General features: G+C 48.2%; 1 long non-coding RNA gene across 1 annotated transcript; it reads left to right on the top strand.

The window, feature by feature from the left end:
• The first annotated feature begins 1,415 nt into the window (after window positions 1–1,415).
• LOC135457314 (uncharacterized) lies at window positions 1,416–5,284 on the top strand. Its single transcript, XR_010442694.1, has 3 exons — window positions 1,416–1,434; window positions 4,268–4,427; window positions 4,808–5,284. It is a non-coding gene; the product is annotated as an uncharacterized LOC135457314 (long non-coding RNA).
• Window positions 5,285–23,259: the final 17,975 nt, after the last annotated feature.

Here is a 23,259-nt window from a genome sequence, read left to right as displayed (position 1 = left end):
TTTCATCCCTAATCCAGCACCCCGTCTTTACCCCTCCAAAGTTTCATCCTTAATCCAACACCCCATCCTTAATTCCCCAAAATTTCATCCCTAATCCTGCACCCCATCCTGATCCCCCCAAGATTTCATCCCTAATCCTGCACCCCATCTTTACCCCTCCAAAATTTCATCCTTAATTTAACACCCCATCCTTAATTCCCCAAATTTCATCCCTAATCCAGCACCCCGTTTTGATCCCCCAAAGTTTCATCCCTAATCCAGCACCCCATCCTGATCCCCAAGGGCTCCATCCTTAATCCTGCACCCCATCCTGATCCCCCCAAGATTTCATCCCTAATCCTGCACCCCATCTTTACCCCTCCAAAATTTCATCCTTAATCCAGCACCCCGTTTTGATTCCCCAAGACTTCATCCCTAATCCTGCACCCCATCCTCATCCCCCCAAGATTTCATCCCTAATCCTGCACCCCATCCTCATTTCCCCAGGATTTCACCCCTAATCCAGGGTCCCCTCCCGATCCCCCAGGGCTCCATCCCTAATCCAGCACCCCCATCCTGATCCCACAAAATTTCCTCCCTAATCCAGGGTCCCCTCCCGATCCCCCAGGCCTCCATCCCTATGGAATTAACCCTTCCCACGCCACGATGTCCCAAAGGAACGCGATAAATCCCCGCTGAATTCTTGGTCAATCCCTGCCGGCCCCGGGCCCCCCATCCCGCGGGGCACAGAGGGGTTGGGAGCAGAGGAGGATGATGATGATGATGATGATGAGGATGATGATGATGAGGAGGAGGCATCCCTCTCTTTCCCACGCTCCTCCCTCCCCAGCCCACCTTCCCTGGCACGTTTGATCCCGCAGAAGCCTCGGAGCGTTCCCTCCTCCCACTCCCTCCCGGCTCCTCTCTCTCAGTTTAAACACACGGACGCATGAAAAATAAATGTTGCCGAGGAAAGACAGCGGCAGAGGGCTGGGAAGCAATTAGCATCCAAAGAGGCGTAATTAGTGCTCAGAATGCGAGCGGCAGAGAAGAAATAAAGCAGCGTTCGGATGCAATCAGGGTCGTGCCTGAATTACAAACCGTTAACTGAATCGCTAATTAAGCGCGGGGTGTGAATCACGGCTTATTAAGGGCTCGGCGCGGGCTCTGCCAGCCGGGACCGCGCTGGGACAGACGGACAACGGTGGGACAATGAGGGGACAATGGTGGGACAAGGGACCGGGCTGGGACAGACGGACAACGGTGGGACAATGGTGGGACAAGGGACCGGGCTGGGACAGACGGACAACGGTGGGACAATGGTGGGACAATGGTGGGACAAGGGACCGGGCTGGGACAGACGGACAACGGTGGGACAATGAGGGGACAAGGGACCGGGCTGGGACAGGCGGACAACGGTGGGACAAGGGACCGGGCTGGGACAGACGGACAACGGTGGGACAATGGGACATGGTGGACGAGGATGGTTGGGACAGAGGACAGGGGGAGCAATGGGGATTGGGACAGGACGGGGACAAGGACGGTGGTCTCCAGGACTAGACGAAATGGTGGGACAATGGATTGGGACAGAGGACAGGATGGGACAATGAGGGGACAATGGTGGGGAGACATATGGGACAATGATGGAATTCTGAGGGGACAACGATGGGACAATGAGGGGACAGGATAATGGTGGGACAATGATGGGAAAGGGCATGGTGGGACAAAGACGGGGGACAGACGCAGTGATGGGACAGTGAGGGGACAATGGTGGGACAAATGATGGGACAAGGGACAGGATGGACATTATGGGACGTGGTGGGATGCAAGGGGACAACGTGGAATGGGACCAGGGACAATGGTGGGACAATGAGGGGACAAGGGACCATGCTGGGACACAGGGACAATGATGGGACATTACTAGGACCATGGTGGGACAATGATGGGACAAGAGATAATGATGGGACGATGATGGGACAAGGGACCGTGATGGACAGGGACAATGTGGGAGATGGGACAATGATGGGACAGAGGAAATATGGGATAATGATGGGACAAGAGATATGTAATGGGACAATGGTGGGACAAGGGACCGTGCTGGGACAGAAGGACAGTGATGGGACAATGGTGGGACAATGATGGGATGATATTGGGACAATAATGGGACAAGAACGCTGATGGGATGGAGGGACAATGATGGGACAATAGTGGGACAATGATGGGACAAGGGACCCTGATGGGATGGAGGGACAATGATGGGATAAGAGATAAAGATGGGACAATATTGAGACAGTGATGGCACAAGGGACCATGATGGGAGAAGGGACAATGGTGGGACAATATTGAGACAATGATGGGACAAAGGACCAGGGTGGGATAAGGGGATCCTGGAGGGACAGAGGGACAATGATGGGACAAAAGGCCGAGGTGGGACAAAGGAATGTCGCCCCCATCCCACATCCCTGCGTCTGCAAACCCTGGCAGCTGCACCCCTCATTCCCATTCCCTGCACCTCCAAATCCCCAAATCCCCGTGCCCTGCATCCCTGTGTCCCTGCACCCTCACTGCCCATGTCCCCAATTCCCAGCCCCATTCCCATCCCAGCTCCCGCAGCCCTGCTCAGAGCAGGGAGCGCCCAGACTGCAATCCAGGCATGGGAACAGGAAGATGAATAATTAATTAATTAATTAATTAATCCTGATTTATCCAACCCAGCCAAAGGCCTGACGAGCTTTGCCCTGGTGGAGCAGCCGCCCTTGGCCTCCTCCTCCTTTTCCTCCCCAACCTTTTCCTTTTTTTCTCCCCGGGATCGTTTTCATCTTCCCCTTTCCCGTTTTCCCCGGAGTTCCAGCACCACCTCCGAGCTCCCCAAAACCCCTCCAGCTTTTCCCTGCCGAGCTCCCAGGGATCCAGCAGGACCCTGTGGGCTCCCCAAAGCCTGGGATCCCCCACATTTCCCGGGAATGGGGAGCAGCTCCCGGAGCGGGGATGAAAGGGAAGAGCTGAGCCGGGAAAGGTCCTGCGAGCACGGGCGGCGATCAAAGGGAGCTCATCCATTTTAATGAGCATTCCAGAGGGTTCCGAGGGAGAGGAAGGGGCTTGCCGGAGATCAAAGCCCTGCCTGAGGAGCTGGGGGGGCTCGGGGAGGGAGAGGAAGGCAGAGAGGGTTGGGAATAAAAGGATGGAGAGGCCGGAGATGCGGATTTGAGGGATCTGCTGGAGCTTCCCCAGAGCAGCCAAGGAATGTCCCTGTCACCAAATTCGGTGCTTTTCCCATCCTGGCACTCCCAAATCTGGGAATAGAGGGCTCAGGATGAGCAGGGACACGGGCTGATGTCCCCACTTGTCACAATGGTGGGATGATCCCAGGAAGGATCTGGGATCCCTCCTGCGTCCCCGCCCTCCTCATCCCATTGGCACCTCCCAAAATCCCCATCCCTCATTCCAGAGGGATTTTCCCGTGCCTTCTATCCCTGCCTGGGGTGGTGGCACTTGGTGATGTCCCCAAAGTGTCACCTCCTGTCCCTGGGGCTGTGCCCTTTGCCCAGCAGACATTTCCCATGACTGTGCAAATAATACCAATTCATTAAAAGGGGAAATCAAACCTAGCCTCGTTTATAATTAGATCATCCACAGGCTTAATTAATTAAGGACGAGCTAAAGTCCATCAGTGCATCCCACAAATTCCCAAGATCCAGAATCAAATCCCAGCTCCTGTGGGACACCAAAGCCAGGGGCAGGGCCTTGGGGACATCCCCAGGCTGGGATTTCTCCAGCAGCAGGAAAAATCCATTGGGAACAGGAGGGAATGTGCAGCCAGGGGGAGAATCCGGGCTCAGATGAAGACGTGCAGCTCCAGAGCTGTTATCCATCCCCAGCTCCTCGTGGACGCTTTGGAGATGAATTCCCTTCTTCTTTCATGAAATCTCTTCTTCTTTTTATGAAGGATTTATCAAGTTTAGTTTGAAACCACCGAGGAAGATTCCCTGTTTGGATAAGCCTCTGGCTTGTGCTGGATTGGTGTCCCGAGCTGGGAGCTGGAGGATGCTCAGGAACATCCTAATGAGGAGCAGCAAACAGAGAAATGATCCCACTGCTTTTCCAGGGCTGGGAACTCCAGGATTCTTGGACAATTCCCTTTTCCTGACCCAGAAATGGGACAACAGATGCCTGGCAGGGAATCCCAGAGCTCTGCTGCCCCTTGGGATGCAGGAAAACCCCAGGGAATGCTGGAGTGATGAAAATTCCTTGACCTTTTGTAACTTTGGGATTTTATTTTTTTTCCCAGAGGATGGATCCCAGCACTGCTATAGGGCAGAGACCTGGAGCTGCAGCATCTCCACAGCCAAGGATTGCCATGGAATAAAGCAATCCCCAAATTTAGGCCTTTTATTGGGAATGGCTCAATCCAGCAGGGAAGGATAAGGAATAAACACCCCCGGAGAAAGGTGGGAAGTGCTGGAGAGGGGCTGGGAAGGGTGGAAAAGGGGGTGCTCCACATGGGGATCTGGTGTGTGCTTGTATGGGAATATCCATGGGGAATCTCTGGGAATTCCAGGACTTCATCATAGAACTGTGGAATGGGTTGGAAAGGATCCTAAACCCCATCTCCTTCCATGGACAGGGACACCTCCCACCATCCCAGGCTGCTCCAAGCTGGCCTTGGACATTCCCAGGGATGGGGCAGCCGCAGCTTTTCCAGGAATTCCTCCCCAATATCCCACCCCAACCTCCCCTTTCCCGGTTTGGAGCCATTCCCTGTGTCCTGTCCCTCCATCCCTTGTCCCCGGTGCCTCTCCAGCTCTCCCTGGATCCTTCTCCTTTCCAGGGGAACATTCCTGGAGCATCCCCACGGCCTCCTCTGGATTCACTCCATCAATCCCACATCGCTCCAGGGAGGATCCAGCAGGATCCTGGAATTCCAGGGCTGTGCCCATCACCCCTGGCAGCGCTGGATTTTCCTCATTCCGCTCGGATCCCGCCTCAGCGGCCGCCTGTGGATCCTGGAAGAATTAATCCCAACTGTTGTGAGCGAGGCGCGGCGCGCTTGTAACGGCGGGCCGCTAATTAGGGCCCTGTAATTGGATCCAGCGCTGCCTGTAAATCCAATTACCTGGGATTAGAGCTGTGCCGCGGCTCCGGATCCTTCCCACTCCTTAAACTTTATCCCAGGAAAGCTGGGAAGGTCTCCAGCTCCTTATCACAGCCCCAAAATCCTTCTCCCCATTCCTTTTCTCCTGCCGGGATGAGGGAAAATGGGAAAGTTTCCAGCTCATTATTACAGCCCCAAAATTCCCCCAAATCTTCCCCCATCCTTTCTCCGCCAGTGGAAGTCAGCAGTCCTTTCCACCCAAATTCCTTCTCATCCTTTTGCCTCGGATGGGGAAATGGAAGTTCCAGCCATTATACACCCAAAATTCCCCAAAATCTTCTCTCATTCCCTTCTCTGCCAGTTGGGAAGGTCTCCAGCCTTTTCAAACCCAAATTTTCCCCCAAAATCCTTCTCCCAATCCCAGGGAGGCTGCCAGAGCTGCACAGATCCATAAAGACTAAATAATATATATTAAAATAAATATATATTTAACTACACGGAACAATCATTGCCTTTTATTATCTGCAGATAAAACCTGGAATCGTTTCCCAAGGAGAACGAGGTAATTCTGGCTTTGCTTTTATGGAGTTTGGGGCTATAAAGTAGGAAAGGGGAAAGGGAAGGAAAGGGAAGGAAAGGGAAGGAAAGGGAAGGAAAGGAAAGGAAAGGAAAGGAAAGAGGAAAGGAAAGGGAAAGGGAAAGGAAAAGGAAAGGAAAGGAAAGGAAAAGAAGAAGGAGAAAGGAAGAAGGAAAGGGAAAGGAAAGGAAAGGAAAGGAAAGGAAAAGGGAAAGGAAAGGGAAAAGGGAAAGGAAAGGGAAAAGAGAAAGGAAAGGGAAAAGAGAAAGAGAAAAGGAAGAAGGAAAGGAAAAAGAGAAGGGAAAGGAGAGGAAGAAGGAAAGGAAAAAGAGAGAAGGAGAAAAGGAAAGGACAAGGGGAAAAGGGAAAGAGAAGGAAATTACAAGGAATGGGAAAAGGAGAAGGAGAAAAGGAAAGGGGAAGGAAAGGAATCCCATCCTGCTGTGCCAGGACAGATCCCAGCCCAGGGAAGCTCAGCCCCCGTTCTCCTGCAGGCCCTGAGCTCCCCCTGCCACAAATCCCCCTCTGGGACCCCAAACCCCATCCCGGGGTGCCCATCCCGCCTCCCAGAGACCCCGAAGCCGCGGCAAAGGCTCCGGCCGCCCGCCGTGCCCAGGCTGCTGCTGCCCTCTGCCGCGGGGAGGCTGCTCTGGGAATGCTGCTCTGGGAATGCACTGCTGCTCCTGGGAATGCTGCTCTGGGAATGCTGCTCTGGGAATGCGCTGCTGCTCTGGGAATGCTGCTACTTTGGGAATGCTGCTACTTTGGGAATGCTGCTGCTGCTCAGGGAATGCTGCTCTGGGAATGCTGCTCTGGGAATGCTGCTCTGGGAATGCTGCTCTGGGAATGCACTGCTGCTCTGGGAATGCTGCTCTGGGAATGCTGCTGCTGCTCTGGGAATGCTGCTCTGGGAATGCACTGCTGCTCTGGGAATGCTGCTCTGGGAATGCTGCTCCTGGGAATGCGCTGCTGCTCTGGGAATGCTGCTGCTCTGGGAATGCTGCTCTGGGAATGCTGCTCTGGGAATGCACTGCTGCTCTGGGAATGCTGCTCTGGGAATGCACTGCTGCTCTGGGAATGCTGCTACTTTGGGAATGCTGCTGCTCTGGGAATGCACTGCTGCTCCTGGGAATGCTGCTGCTCTGGGAATGCTGCTCTGGGAATGCTGCTCTGGGAATGCGCTGCTGCTCTGGGAATGCTGCTCTGGGAATGCTGCTGCTCTGGGAATGCACTGCTGCTCTGGGAATGCTGCTCTGGGAATGCTGCTGCTCTGGGAATGCACTGCTACTCCTGGGAATGCTGCTGCTCTGGGAATGCACTGCTTATCTGGGAATGCTGCTCTGGGAATGCTGTTCCTGGGAATGCACTGCTGCTCTGGGAATGCTGCTACTTTGGGAATGCTGCTCTGGGAATGCGCTGCTGCTCTGGGAATGCGCTGCTGCTCTGGGAATGCACTGCTGCTCCTGGGAATGCTGCTGCTCTGGGAATGCACTGCTGCTCTGGGAATGCAGTGCTCCTCCCGGGAATTCACTGCTGCTCTGGGAATGCACTGCTGCTCTGGGAATGCTGCTCTGGGAATACACTGCTCTGGGAATTCACTGCTAGTCCTGGAAATCCACTGTTCTGGGAATTCACTGCTCCTCCTGGGAATGCCGCTCCTCTGGGAAAGGCTCCTGGCAGGACCCAGCTGCTCCCAGCACGGCTCAGCTGCTGCAGGAACCATGGGCAGGCTCTGCACCCCAAAAAAAGGGCCCTGGATCCCAGGACAAGGATGCTGTGGGATCCAGGGTCAGGGATGTTTCAGACCCGGGGACAAGGATGTTCTGGGAACCAGGATCAGGGATGCTCTGGAGTCCATGGTCAGGCTGCTCTGGATCCCAGGACAGGGATGTCCTGTGGTCCAGGATGCTCCAGACTCCAGGACAAGGATGTTCTGGGATCCAGGGTCAGGGATGCTTTGGGTTCCAGGGTCAGGAATGTTCCAGACCTCAGGACAAGGATGCTTTGGACTTCAGGACAAAGATGTTCTTGACCCAATGACGGGGATGTGCTGCACTCCAGGATCAGAGATGCTCCAGACCCCAGGACAAGGATGATCTGGGATCCAGGACAAGGATGCTCTGGGATTTAGGATCAGACTGTTCTGGGATCCAGGGTCAGGGATGCTCTGGATCCCAGGGTCAGGAATATTCCAGACCCCAGGACAAGGATGCTCTGGGATCCAGGATCAGACTGTTCTGGGATCCAGGGTCAGGGATGCTCTGGAGTCCATGGTCAGGCCGTTCTGGATCCCAATTCAAGAATGTTCTGGGATCCAGGGTCAGGAATGCTCTGGATCCCAGGGTCAGGAATATTCCAGACCCCAGGACAAGGATGCTCTGGGATTTAGGATCAGGCTGCTCTGGATCCCAGGACCAGGCTGCTCTGGGATCCAGGGTTAGGCTGCTCTAAGATCCCAGCACAAGACTGCTCTGGAATCCAGGACAGGGATGCTCTGGATCCCAGGACCAGGCTCCTCTGGGATTTAGGATCAGGATGCTCTGGATTCCAGGACAAAGCTGCTCCCCACCCCAGCCAGGCCAATTTCCCAGCCCAGCCCAGGGAAGCTCTGCAGGAGCTGCAGGAGGGCTCCATGTCCCCTCCATGTCCCCTCCATGTCCCCTCCATGTCCCCTCCATGTCCCCTCCATGTCCCTCCATGTCCCCTCCTGTCCCCTCCTGTCCCTCCATGTCCCTCCATGTCCCCTCCATGTCCCTCCAGTCCTTCCATGTCCCCAGTCCCTCCATGTCCCTCCATGTCCCCTCCATGTCCCTCCATGTCCCTCCATGTCCCTCCATGTCCCCTCATGTCCCCTCCATGTCCCCTCCATGTCCCTCCATGTCCCCTCCATGTCCCTCCATGTCCCCTCATGTCCCTCCATGTCCCCTCTGTCCCTCCATGTCCCTCCATGTCCCCTCATGTCCCCTCCATGTCCCCTCCATGTCCCTCCATGTCCCCTCCATGCCCCCTCCATGTCCCTCATGTCCCTCCATGTCCCTCCATGTCCCTCCATGTCCCTCATGTCCCTCCATGTCCCTCCATGTCCCTCCATGTCCCCTCCATGTCCCCTCCATGTCCCTCCATGTCCCTCCATGTCCCCTCCATGTCCCCTCCATGTCCCTCCATGTCCCTCCATGTCCCCTCCATGTCCCCTCCATGTCCCTCCATGTCCCTCCATGTCCCCTCCATGTCCCTCCATGTCCCCTCCATGTCCCCTCCATGTCCCCATCCATGTCCCCATCCATGTCCCTCCATGTCCCTCCATGTCCCCTCCATGTCCCCTCCATGTCCCCTTCCATGTCCCCTCCATGTCCCCTCCCTATGTCCCCTCCATGTCCCCTCCATGTCCCTCCATGTCCCCTCATTCCCTCCATGTCCCCTCCATGTCCCCTCCATGTCCCCCGTCCCATGTCCCCTCCATGTCCCCTCCATGTCCCTCCATATCCCCTCCATGTCCCCTCCATGTCCCCTCATGTTCCCTCCATGTCCCCTCCATGTCCCTCCATGTCCCTCCATGCCCCTCCATGTCCCCTCCATATCCCCTCCATGTCCCCTCCATGTCCCTCCATGTCCCCTCCATGTCCCCTCCATATCCACTCCATGTCCCTCCATGTCCCCTCCATGTCCCCTCCATGTCCCCTCCATGTCCCCTCCATGTCCCTCCATGTCCCTCCATGTCCCTCCCTGTCCCTCCATGTCCCTCCATGTCCCCTCCATGTCCCCTCCATGTCCCCTCCATGTCCCCTCCATGTCCCCTCCATGTCCCTCCATGTCCCCTCCATGTCCCCTCCATGTCCCTCCATGTCCTTCCATGTCCCCTCCATGTCCCCTCCATGTCCCTCCATGTCCCTCCATGTCCCCTCCATGTCCCTCCATGCCCCATCCATGCCCCCTCCATGCCCCCTCCATGCCCCCTCCATGTCCCCTCCATGTCCCCTCCATGTCCCCTCCATGTCCCCTCCATGTCCCCTCCATGTCCCGTCCATGTCCCTCCATGTCCCCTCCATGTCCCCTCCATGTCCCTCCATGTCCCCTCCATGTCCCTCCATGTCCCCTCCATGTCCCCTCCATGTCCCTCCATGTCCCTCCATGTCCCCTCCATGTCCCTCCATGTCCCTCCATGTCCCTCCATGTCCCCTCCATGTCCTTCCATGTCCCCTCCATGTCCCCTCCATGTCCCCTCCATGTCCCCTCCATGTCCCCTCCATGTCCCCTCCATGTCCCTCCATGTCCCCTCCCTGTCCCCTCCCTGTCCCCTCCCTGTCCCTCCATGCCCTCCATGTCCCCTCCATGTCCCTCCATGTCCCCTCCATGCCCCTCCATGTCCCTCCATGTCCCCTCCATGTCCCCTCCATGTCCTTCCATGTCCCCTCCATGTCCCCTCCATGTCCCCTCCATGTCCTTCCATGTCCCTCCATGTCCCCTCCATGTCCCCTCCATGTCCCCTCCATGTCCCCTCCATGTCCCTCCATGTCCCCTCCATGTCCCTTCCATGTCCCCTCCATGTCCCCTCCATGTCCCCTCCATGTCCTTCCATGTCCCTCCATGTCCCTCCATGTCCCTCCATGTCCCCTCATGTCCCCTCATGTCCCCTCCATGTCCCCCCATGTCCCCTCCATGTCCCCTCCATGTCCCCTCCATGTCCCCTCCATATCCCCTCCATGTCCCTCCATGTCCCTCCATGTCCCTTCCATGTCCCTTCCATGTCCCTTCCATGTCCCTTCCATGTCCCTTCCATGTCCCTCCATGTCCCTCCATGTCCCTTCCATGTCCCTTCCATGTCCCTTCCATGTCCTCTCCATGTCCCCTCATGTCCCTCCATGTCCTGGGAGTGTCCCATTCCCAGGAGAGGCAGAACTGGGGCACAGGGACACAGTGAGGGCTCCGGGGGGGAAACCACAAAAAAAGACCCCAGTTCCACATTACAGACTCCAATTCCATGTTCCAGACCACACATTTTACATTCCAGACCCCAGTTTCCCATTCCATTCCCCAATTCCACACTCTAGACCCCAATTTCCCATTCCCGACCCCAATTCCACGTTCCAGATCCCAATTCAATGTTCCAGACCCCAACTTTTACATCCCAGACCCCAAATCCACATTCCATTCCTCAATTTCCCATTCCAATTCCCCAGTTTCCCATTCCAGACCCCAAATTTTTGGGGAGGTAATGATGGGAGGCAGGGAAAATTCACAGACCTTGGAAAAACCTTGGGGTGGGAAACTCCTTCAGCTGAAGGGACGAGCCTCATTCCACGGGTGGGGAAAGGACACCCACCAGTCCCCACCAGTCCCCACCAGTCCCCACCAGTCCCCACCAGTCCCCAGAGCAGGGACAGGACCAGTGACACCCCCATATGGGGACCAGCACCCCCATCCACACATCCCAAATTCCCTCTGCTCCCAATCCCGCTGTTCCCATCCCTGCACGTCTCCCCAGGCCCTATTAACATAATTAATTAAGCCTGTGGATGATCTAATTATAAACGAGGCTGGGTTTGATTTTCCCCTTTTAATTAATTGATATTATTTGCACAGTCACGGGAAATGTCTGCTGGGCAAAGGGCACAGCCCCAGGGACAGGAGGTGACACTTTGGGGACATCACCAAGTGCCACCAGCCCAGGCAGGGATAAAAGGCACTGGAAAATCCCTCTGGAATGAGGGATGGGGATTTTGGGAGGTGCCAATGGGATGAGGAGGGCGGGGACACAGGAGGGATTCAGGGATTGTCCCCTCCAGCCCTGCAAACATCCCTGGAAGTGACAGGAAAAGCAAATTTGTCTTCCCAAACCAGCTGGGAGATGAAACCAGCGCTGGGAAATAAAAGGAACAATGGGAAGGATTCCACTGATTGGTGAATGGGAAAAGAGATTTCATTTTACAAACAAACTTTAGGTTTGCTGATTAAATTAGACTTTGAGAGATGAAAGAAACAATGGGGAAGGAAAACCCCTAAATTCCATAAGAATTAAAAATTCGAAGGGAGGGTTGTACATTAGAGGGGAATCTTTGGGATCAGGTGTTCTGGGAAGTCTGAACCTCTCAAGTACTTCAGAAATGGGGAAAAACCCCTAAATTCTATAAGAATTGAAAATTCAAAGGGTGGGTTATTCATTAGAAAGAAATCTTCTGTATCGGGTGTTTTGGGAAGTCTGAACCTTTCAAGTACCTCAGAAATGGGGGGGAAAAAACCCAAATTCCATCAAAATTAATAATTAAAAATGAAGGTTATAGTTCATATATATATATATATATATATATATTAGAGGGGAATTTTCAGGAAATCTTTGGTATCAGGCGTATAGGGGAGTCTGAACCTCTCATGTACCTCAGAAATGGAGGAAAACCCTTAAATTCATAGGAATTAATAATTAAAAATCAAGGTTATACATCAGAGGGGAAATCTTTGGGATCAGGCGTATTGGGGAGTCTGAACCTCTCAAGTACCTCAGAAATGGGGAAGAAAAACCCCTAAATTCCGTAAGAATTCAAAATTAAAAGGGAGGGTTGTACATTAGAGGGGAATCTTTGGGATCAGGCATATTGGGGAGTCTGAACCTCTCAAGTACCTCAGAAATGGGGAAAACTCCCTAAATTCCATAAAAATTATAAATTAAAAGGGAGGGTTGTACATTAGAGGGGAATCTCTGGGTTCTGGGAACTCTGAACTTCTCAAGTACCTCAGAAATGGGGAAAGAGAGAAGGGAAATGCAGCTGGGAAATTGGGATAAAAAGGAGGCTGCATCCTCCAAAAATTGGAGAAATCCCAGTGGATGCCCCATGGCCTCTGCCTTGATTGGAATAAAGTTCCAGGACTCCTCTGTCTCCTTTTTGGGCACAAACCTCTGCTGTTTGTGGATGGATTTTCCTGGCAGAAGGGCCAGGCTGGGTTTGGAATGAGCAGGGACAGGGGAAGGTGTCCCTGCCCTGCTCAGACCCAGCAGCTGCCGGATTTTGGATTTTCCTTTGGAATAATCCTGCCGAGATTTCCCTAATCCCTGAGCGACTCATCTGCTGCCCCATCCCTGCCCTAATTACCACAGCTCTCCTCAGCCTCTGCTCTCTCCCTGCTCGGCCCCGTTTTCCAGAAAATTCCAGAGTTTTCCTGCCTCTCCACACCTGGGAACACTCATTGCCTTCCTTTATTGCCCCCAAAAAATCCCCATTTTCCAGCAGAAAATTCCAGAGTTTTCCTGTCTCCCATTATAACCTCCCAAAAATCCCCATTTTCCAACAGAACATTCCAGAGTTTTCCTGTCTCCCATTATAACCTCCAAAAAATCCCCATTTTCCAGCAGAAAATTCCAGAGTTTTCCTGTCTCCCATTATAACCTCCAAAAAATCCCCATTTTCCAGGAGAAAATTCCTGACTATTCCTACTTCTCTGCATCTGGGAATGCTCCTTGCCTCCCTTTATTACCCCCTAAAAATCCTCATTTTCCAGCAGAACATTCCTATTTTTTCCTGCCTTCCTAGATTTGGGAACATTCCCTGTCTCCCATTATAACCTCCCAAAAATCCCCATTTTCCAGGGGAAAGAATTAACAAACAAAAGTCCTGAAAATCAGCGAGCTCAGGGGGTGGAGGAAGCACAGGGAGGCTCTTCCTCCCTGGATGGAGCAGGAGCTGGGATCAGCACTGCTCTCCTGCAAGGTGTCCTTCAGCTGGAACCCTTCATCCCATCGGGAACCCTTCATCCCGACGGGAATCTTCATCCCAACGGGAATCCTTCATCCCAGCTGGAACCCTTCATCCCAACGGGAACCCTTCATCCCAACGGGAATCCTTCATCCCAACGGGAACCCTTCATCCCAGCTGGAACCCTTCATCCCATCTGGAATCCTTCATCCCAACAGGAACCCTTCATCCCAACAGGAATCCTTCATCCCAACGGAATCCTTCATCCCATCTGGAATCCTTCATCCCATCGGGAATCCTTCATCCCAACGGGAACCCTTCATCCCAACGGGAATCCTTCATCCCAGCTGGAATCCTTCATCCCAACGGGAATCCTTCATCCCAACGGGAATCCTTCATCCCAGCTGGAATCCTTCATCCCATCCGGAATCCTTCATCCCATCTGGAATCCTTCATCCCAACGGGAATCCTTCATCCCAACGGGAATCCTTCATCCCAGGAACCCTTCATCCCAGCTGGAATCCTTCATCCCAACTGGAACCCTTCATCCCAACAGGAATCCTTCATCCCAACGGGAACCCTTCATCCCAACGGGAATCCTTCATCCCAACTGGAATCCTTCATCCCAACGGGAATCCTTCATCCCAATGGGAACCCTTCATCCCAACGGGAATCCTTCATCCATCGGGAATCCTTCATCCCAAATCGGGAATCCTTCATCCCAGGAACCCTTCATCCATCGGAATCCTTCATCCCAGCTGGAATCCTTCATCCAGGGAACCCTTCATCCCAATGGGAATCCTTCATCCCAACGGGAATCCTTCATCCCAGCTGGAACCCTTCATCCCAGCTGGAATCCTTCATCCCAATGGGAATCCTTCATCCCAGCTGGAACCCTTCATCCCAGCTGGAACCCTTCATCCCAACGGGAATCCTTCATCCCAACGGGAATCCTTCATCCCAGCTGGAACCCTTCATCCCAACGGGAATCCTTCATCCCATCTGGAATCCTTCATCCCAGCTGGAATCCTTCATCCCAACTGGAACCCTTCATCCCATCTGGAATCCTTCATCCCAGCTGGAATCCTTCATCCCATCTGGAACCCTTCATCCCAGCTGGAACCCTTCATCCCAACGGGAATCCTTCATCCCAGCTGGAATCCTTCATCCCATCTGGAATCCTTCATCCCATCTGGAACCCTTCATCCCAGCTGGAATCCTTCATCCCAACGGGAATCCTTCATCCCAACTGGAACCCTTCATCCCAACGGGAATCCTTCATCCCAGCTGGAATCCTTCATCCCATCTGGAACCCTTCATCCCAACGGGAATCCTTCATCCCAGCTGGAACCCTTCATCCCAACGGGAATCCTTCATCCCAACGGGAATCCTTCATCCCATCTGGAATCCTTCATCCCAGCTGGAACCCTTCATCCCAGCTGGAATCCTTCATCCCAGCTGGAATCCTTCATCCCAACGGGAATCCTTCATCCCAGCTGGAATCCTTCATCCCAACGGGAATCCTTCATCCCATCTGGAATCCTTTATTCCACCTAGAACCCCTTTATTCCAGCTGGAACCACTTTATTCCTACTGGAACCCCTCTATTCCAGCTGGAATCCTTTTATTCCAGCTGAAACCCCTCTAATTCAGCTGGAACCCGTCCAATTCAACTGGAACCCTTTTATTCCAGCTGGAATCCTTCCTGCAACACCCTAATTCCAAATGGAATTCTTTTATTTCCTGCTACAGTCCCTTTATTCCACCTGGAACCCCTTTATTCCATCTGTAACCCCATTATTCCACCTGCATCCTCATTATTCCCCCTGTAACTCCATTATTCCACCTTTAACCCCTTTATCCCACCTGTAACCCCATTTTCCCATCTGTATCCCCATTTTTCCACCTTTAATCCCATTATCCCATCTCTTCCCCATTATCCCACTCCAACCCCTTAATTCCACCTGTAACCCCTTATTCCACCTGTATCCCCATTTTTCCACCTTTAACCCCTTTATTCTACCTGTATCCCAATTATTCCATCTGTAACCCCTTTATTCCACCTGTAACCCTTTTATTCCATCTCTGCTTCACCTGCAACCTCATGATTCCATCTGTCACCACTTTATTCCATCTTTAACACCTTTATCCCCCCCTGTAACCCCATTATCTCACCTGTAACCCCATTATTCCACTTTTTAACCCCATTTTCCCACCTGGAACCCCATTATTCCACTTTTTAACCCCATTATTCCACTTTTTAACCCCATTTTTCCACCTGGAACCCCATTATTCCACTTTTTAACCCCATTTTCCCACCTGGAACCCCATTATTCCACCTGGAACCCCGTAATTCCCCCTGTAACCCCATTATCCCACCTGGAACCCCATTATTCCACTTTTTAACCCCATTTTCCCACCTGAACCCCATTTTTCCACCTGGAACCCCATTATTCCACTTTTTAACCCCATTATCCCCCCTGTAACCCCGTAATTCCCCCTGTAACCCCATTATCCCACCTGGAACCCCATTATCCCACCTGTAACCCCATTATTCCACTTTTTAACCCCATTATCCCACCTGGAACCCCATTATTCCACTTTTTAACCCCATTTTTCCACCTGGAACCCCATTATTCCACTTTTTAACCCCATTATTCCACTTTTTAACCCCATTATTCCACCTGGAACCCCATTATTCCACTTTTTAACCCCATTTTTTCACCTGGAACCCCATTATTCCACTTTTTAACCCCATTATTCCACTTTTTAACCCCATTTTTCCACCTGGAACCCCATTATTCCACTTTTTAACCCCATTTTCCCACCTGTAACCCCATTTTTCCACCTGGAACCCCATTATTCCACTTTTTAACCCCATTATCCCATTTGGAACCCCATTATTCTGCTTTTTAACCCCATTTTTCCACCTGGAACCCCATTATTCCACTTTTTAACCCCATTTTCCCACCTGGAACCCCATTATTCCACTTTTTAACCCCATTTTTCCACCTGGAACCCCATTATTCCACTTTTTAACCCCATTTTTCCACCTGGAACCCCATTATTCCACTTTTTAACCCCATTATTCCACTTTTTAACCCCATTTTCCCACCTGGAACCCCATTATTCCATCTGTAACCCCATTATTCCCCCTGGAACCCCATTATTCCACTTTTTAACCCCATTATTCCACTTTTTAACCCCATTATTCCACTTTTTAACCCCATTTTTCCACCTGGAACCCCATTATTCCACTTTTTAACCCCATTATTCCACTTTTTAACCCCATTATCCCACCTGAACCTCATTTTTTCACCTGGAACCCCATTATTCCACTTTTTAACCCCATTATTCCACTTTTTAACCCCATTTTCCCACCTGAACCCCCATCACAGCTGTCCCCACCCCCCCCGAGGGTGACACTTCCCATCCATCCCTGCATCCCGATTGTTGCCATGGCAACGCTTAGGGAAGCAGGGGACCATCATTATCAGTTTCTCTACGGAATTTCAAAAAAAAAAGAAATAAAAACCCCTTTTGGATGAAATTTTGTTTCCTCCCCGCTGCTTGAAATGTCCCAGATTTGTCGCTGACCCGTCTGTGGATTATCCAGGGGCGCTTCCCAAAGTGAATTTTCTGAAATTTTAGGGAATTCTGAGGGATAATGGGAATCCCCAGCTTCGGGAATAAAGCACAGAGAGCTGGAAAAAAAAAAAAAATAAAAATCCCCTCTGGGCCATTCCAAATGCGTGAATTGTTGTTAATTAAACAGCAATCAAAGGGAAAAAAAAACTTCCCCATGGGCTGGGATCAATCCTGCTGAGGTTTTATTCTCTTACAGCCAACAGGGACTAAAAATTTGGTTCTGGGATGGGAAAAATCTGATAAATGTTGGAAATCCAAAACCCATCCAAAATCTGATAAATGTTGGAAATCCAAAACCCATCCAAAATCTGATAAATGTTGGAAATCCAAAACCCGTTTGCAAGGAGGAGATTTCTCCGATGGCAGCAGAGCAGAGCTGATCGTTATCAGGGAAAAGAAACACCTTGAAATTAATTTAAATAAATTAAACAGCTCCATTTCTGTGGGAAAAAAAAAAATCCAGGAAAAAAAAAAAAGCACCTGAAATTATTTCAATTAATTAAATAGATTAACAGCATTTCAGTGGTAAAAATTGAGAAAATATTGGTATTCAGGACCCCAAAATTCCCCTATTTTTACCCCAAAACAATTCCCCCATTCAGGTGCTGCCAGGTCAAGCTTTGTGCAGAAAAGTTTTGGCAAAAGCTCCTGGGAAAGGTCAGAGCTGTGGTTTGGGTCGGTTCAAGGTAAGTTTCCACTTTATTTTATTTTTTTTTAAGAGAGAAAAGAATTTTGAAAGAAAGAGACTTTAAAGAATTTTAAAAGAAAATAATTTAAAAGAATTTAAAAATAATTTTAAAAGAATTTTAAAAGAGTTTTTAAAGAGATAGAAGACAATTGTTCATTTTCCCCTGTTAAAATCAGCTTTTCCCAGCAGCAACTCCCACTTTCTTTAAGATATAAAAGAATTTTTAAATTATTTTTTAAGAATTTTGAAAGAATTTTAAAAAGAATTTTAAAATAATTTTAAAATCATTTAAAAAGAAATTTTAAAATAATTTTTAGAGATAAAAGAAGATAATTGTTCCTTTTTCCCTGTTAAAATCAGCTTTTCCCAGCAGCAACTCCCACTTTCTTTAAGATATAAAAGAATTTTTAAATTATTTTTTAAGAATTTTGAAAGAATTTTTAAAAGAATTTTAAAATCTTTTAAAAGAATTTTAAAATAATTTCTAAATAATTTAAAACGAAATTTTAAAATAATTTTTAGAGATAAAAGAAGAGAATTGTTCATTTTCCCCTGTTAAAATCAGCTTTTCCCAGCAGCAACTCCCACTTTATTTATTTTAAGATATAAAAGAATTTTAAAATTATTTTTTAAGAATTTTAAAATAATTTTTAAAAGAATTTCAAAAGATTTAAAAATAATTTTAAAATCATTTAAAAAGAAATTTTAAAATAATTTTTAGAGATAAAAGAAGAGAATTGTTCCTTTTCCCCTGTTAAAATCAGCTTTTCCCAGCAGCAACTCCCACTTTCTTTATTTTAAGATATAAAAGAATTTTTAAATTATTTTTTAAGAATTTTTAAAGAATTTTTAAAAGAATTTTAAAAGATTTAAAAATAATTTTAAAATAATTTTAAAATCATTTAAAAAGAAATTTTAAAATAATTTTTAGAGATAAAAGAAGAGAATTGTTCCTTTTCCCCTGTTAAAATCAGCTTTTCCCAGCAGCAACTCCCACTTTCTTTATTTTAAGATATAATTTTTAAATTATTTTTAAGAATTTAAAAATAATTTTTAAATAATTTTAAAATAATTTTAAAATAATTTTAAAATAATTTTAAAATAATTTTAAAATAATTTTAAAATAATTTTTAGAGATAAAAGAAGAGAATTGTTCATTTTCCCCTGTTAAAATCAGCTTTTCCCAGCAGCAACTCCCACTTTCTTTATTTTAAGATATAAAAGAATTTTTAAATTATTTTTTAAGAATTTTAAAAGAATTTTTAAAAGAATTTTAAAAGATTTAAAAATAATTTTTAAAGAAATTTTAAAATAATTTTTAGAGATAAAAGAAGAGAATTGTTCCTTTTTCCCTGTTAAAATCAGCTTTTCCCAGCAGTAATTCCAAGCCACGGGGCACCAACTCTTGGAGATAATTAAACCCAATTAAAGGTGATTATTGCCCATGAATGAGCTGCAATAAATGCATCGAGAGGCAGAGGAAAAAAAGAGATTTTACTGCAAGAACTTTATTGCACCAGGTTCCAGAGCTGAGCCAGGAGCTGTGCCACCCCCAGCTCCTGGGGACACCGGGATAATTTGCATTTCCCCCTCTAATTAAGGCTGGATATGATAATTAGGACATCACAAATCAAGGGGGGAATTAGGGCAGCAGGGGGAAGAATGTGAAGTTGTACATGGAGCATTTAAAATTTGGTTTATTTTACTGTTCTTCAGGAGGAGTTGGGGTTTGCGTTCAGCTCAGCGCCCTCCCCTCGCATCTGAATTCCAGAATTTGTCAAATCGGTTTAAAAATCAGGATACCTTTGGCTAAAATTCCGTTTTTTTTCTTTGCAGAAAGGTTTATTTTTATTGACTCCTCACGCTCTGAGGCTGGGAGGGGAAGGCAAAAGGGCAGAATTGGGATTTTTTTTTTTTCAGCACCATTTCCCTCCCTCCCCAGGGCAGCAGCCATCCCAAAAAACACTCCCAGCTCTCCTTGATCCATGGAAAAATCAGAATATTCCACAGGGAGGAGGGAATTCAGCACAACCTGGAGGCAGGGAGGGTTTGGGGAGCTCCCCTGAGGGGTTTTGACAAACACTGACATTTGCTGGGTCAATTTATAAAATCTCTGCCAAGGTTGGGATTCCTAAAATTCATTTTCTGTGTTCTGGAAAGGCTCCTGCAGGAGTTTGGGAAAAGGAGAAATCCTGGGATTGGAGGATGAGGACAAAATCTGCTGCAGGTACAGCCCAAAAAATCAAAATTTCAAAATATCCTGAGGGAACAGGGCCCGAAACCTGGATCCAAACCCTTCCAAGGCTGGATATTATGGGAAAAAAACATAGATATTATGGAAAAAAAATATAGATATTATGGAAAAAAATATGGATATAATGGAAATTTATCCAGAAAAAGGTGCTCAAGGTAACCCCTGTGGCAGCCAAAATCAAAAATGTGTCTGGTAGGAGCAGCCTGGCCTGTTCTTAAAATCTCATTTATTCACTGGCAGCCCCACAAAATCCAAATTTTTAGGGTTTGCTGATGAAGGGTGTCAGGATTTTGGGGTGGAAATTAGGATTTTCCCTTCCAAAAACCCCTAAAACAAATAAGAAGGCAATCAGAGGCTCAGCTGAGAAAATTCCCCCTCACACCAAGTGAGGCCTTCCCTCAAAATCCCAATTTTCTGTGCTCAGCAAGGTGGATCCAAACCCTTCCAAATGTGGATATTATGGAAAAAAATATGGATATTATGGAGAAAAATATGGATATTATTGGAAAAAATATGGATATTATGGAAATTTATCCAGGAGAATGTACAACATCACTCCTGGGGCAGCCAAAATCAAAAATGTGTCTGGTAGGAGCAGCCTGGCCTGCTCTTAAAATCTCTTCAATTTATTCACTGGCAGCCCCACAAAATCCAAATTTTTGGGTTTGCTGATGAATTATGTCAGGATTTTGAGGTGGAAATTTGGATTTTCCCTTCCAAAAACCCCAATAAAAAAGAATTGGAGGCTCAGCTGAGAAAATTCTCCCTCACACCAAGTGAGGCCTTCCCTCAAAATCCCAGTTTGCTGTGCTCAGCAAGGTGAATCCAAATCCTTCTAAAGCTGGGTATTGTGGAAAAAAATATGGATATTATGGAAAAAAATATGGATATTATGGAAAATTACCCAGAAAAAGGTGTTCAAGGTAACCCCTGGGGCAGCCAAAATCAAAAATGAGTCTGGTAGGAGCAGCCTGGCCTGCTCCTAAAATCTCATTTATTCACTGGCAGCCCCACAAAATCTAAGTTTTTAGGGTTTGCTGATGAATTATGTCAGGATTTTGGGGCGGAAATTTGGATTTTCCCTTCCAAAAACCCCAATAAAAAAGAATTGGAGGCTCAGCTGAGAAAGTTCCCCCTCACACCAAGTGAGGCCTTCCCTCAAAATCCCAATTTTCTGTGCTCAGCAAGGTGGATCCAAACCCTTCCAAATGTGGATATTATGGAAAAAAATATGGATATTATGGGAAAAAATATGGATATTATGGCAAATTATCCAGGAAAAGGTGCAAGATTGCACCTGAAGCAGCCAAAATCAAAAATGTGTTTGGTAGGAGCAGCCTGGCCAAAATGGCTCCTGAAATTCTTCAATTCACACCCCAACAGCCCCACTAAATCCAAATTTTTAGGGTTTGCTGATGAATTGGATCAGGATTTTGGGGTGGAAATCCAAAAAACCTCAATAAAAAAGAACTGGAGGCTCAGCTGAGAAAATTCCCCCTCACACCAAGTGAGGCCTTCCCTCAAAATCCCAATTTCCTGTGCTCAGCAAGGCGGATCCAAACCCTTCCAAATGTGGATATTATGGAAAAAAATATAGATATTATGGGAAAAAAAAATGGATATTATGTAAAATTACCCAGAAAAAGGTGTTCAAGGTAACCCCTGTGGCAGTCAAAATCAAAAATGTGTCTGGTAGGAGCAGCCTGGCCTGTTCTTAAAATCTCATTTATTCACTGGCAGCCCCACAAAATCAAAGTTTTTAGGGTTTGCTGATGAAGGATGTCAGGATTTTGGGGTGGAAATTTGGATTCTCCCTCCCAAAAACCCCTAAAACAAATAAGAAGGCAATCAGAGGCTCAGCTGAGAAAATTCCCCCTCACACCAAGTGAGGCCTTCCCTCAAAATCCCAATTTCCTGTGCTCAGCAAGATGGATCCAAACCCTTCCAAATGTGGATATTATGGAAAAAAATATAGATATTATGGAAAAAAATATGGATATAATGGAAATTTATCCAGGAGAATGTACAACATCACTCCTGGGGCAGCCAAAATCAAAAATGTGTTTGGTAGGAGCAGCCTGGCCTGCTCCTAAAATCTCTTCATTTATTCACTGGCAGCCCCACAAAATCCAAATTTTTAGGGTTTGCTGATGAAGGGTGTCAGGATTTTGGGGTGGAAATTTGGATTCTCCCTCCCAAAAACCCCAATAAAAAAGAATTGGAGGCTCAGCTGAGAAAATTCCCCCTCACACCAAGTGAGGCCTTCCCTCAAAATCCCAATTCCCTGTGCTCAGCAAGGTGGATCCAAACCCTTCCAAATGTGGATATTATGGAAAAAAATATAGATATTATGGGAAAAAATATGAATATTATGGAAAATTACCCAGAAAAAGGTGCAAGATCACACCTGAAGCAGCCAAAATCAAAAATGTGTTTGGTAGGAGCAGCCTGGCCAAAATGGCTCCTGAAATCCTTTAATTCACACCCCAACAGCCCCAAAAATCCAAATTTTTAGGGTTTGCTGATGAATTGTGTCAGGATTTTGGGGTGGAAATTTGGATTCTCCCTCCCAAAAACCCCTAAAACAAATAAGAAGGCAATCAGAGGCTCAGCTGAGAAAATTCCCCCTCACACCAAGTGAGGCCTTCCCTCAAAATCCCAATTCCCTGTGCTCAGCAAGGTGGATCCAAACCCTTCCATATGTGGATATTATGGAAAAAAATATGGATATTATGGGAAAAAATATGGATATTATGGGAAAAAATATGGATATGATGGAAAATTATCCAGGAAAAGGTGCAAGATCACACCTGAAGCAGCCAAAATCAAAAATGTGTCTGGTAGGAGCAGCCTGGCCTGCTCCTAAATCCCTTAATTTATTCACTGGGAGCCCCACAAAATCCAAATTTTTAGGGTTTGCTGATGAATTGTGTCAGGATTTTGGGGTGGAAATCCAAAAAACCCAAATAAAAAAGAATTGGAGGCTCAGCTGAGAAAATTCCCCCTCACACCAAGTGAGGCCTTCCCTCAAAATCCCAATTCCCTGTGCTCAGCAAGGGGACAGCAGCAAAAAAAAAAAAAAAATTAAAATAAAAAAGCCTTTTCCATCTTTCTGACAGAGAAATTAATTTTAAACCTTTGTCTGAATCGCCCCTCGCTCACCCAGGACACTTTGGAACATCAGTCTTGTGTGGCAGGATGGATTTTCTGTCTAAAATTAACATTTCAGCTGAATTTTTTGGGAAAAAAATCCAAGTGACACACACAGAGAATCACACACATTCCCAAAAAACAGATTCACCACAGGGTTTAGGCAGTGAGGGTCCTGTTCAAGCCCCC

The sequence above is a fragment of the Zonotrichia leucophrys genome, chromosome 23 (assembly GCF_028769735.1).
Source record: "Zonotrichia leucophrys gambelii isolate GWCS_2022_RI chromosome 23, RI_Zleu_2.0, whole genome shotgun sequence".
Lineage (NCBI taxonomy): Eukaryota > Metazoa > Chordata > Aves > Passeriformes > Passerellidae > Zonotrichia > Zonotrichia leucophrys.
Note: the sequence above shows the minus strand (reverse complement) of the source record. Positions and strands in the feature narration are given on the sequence as shown.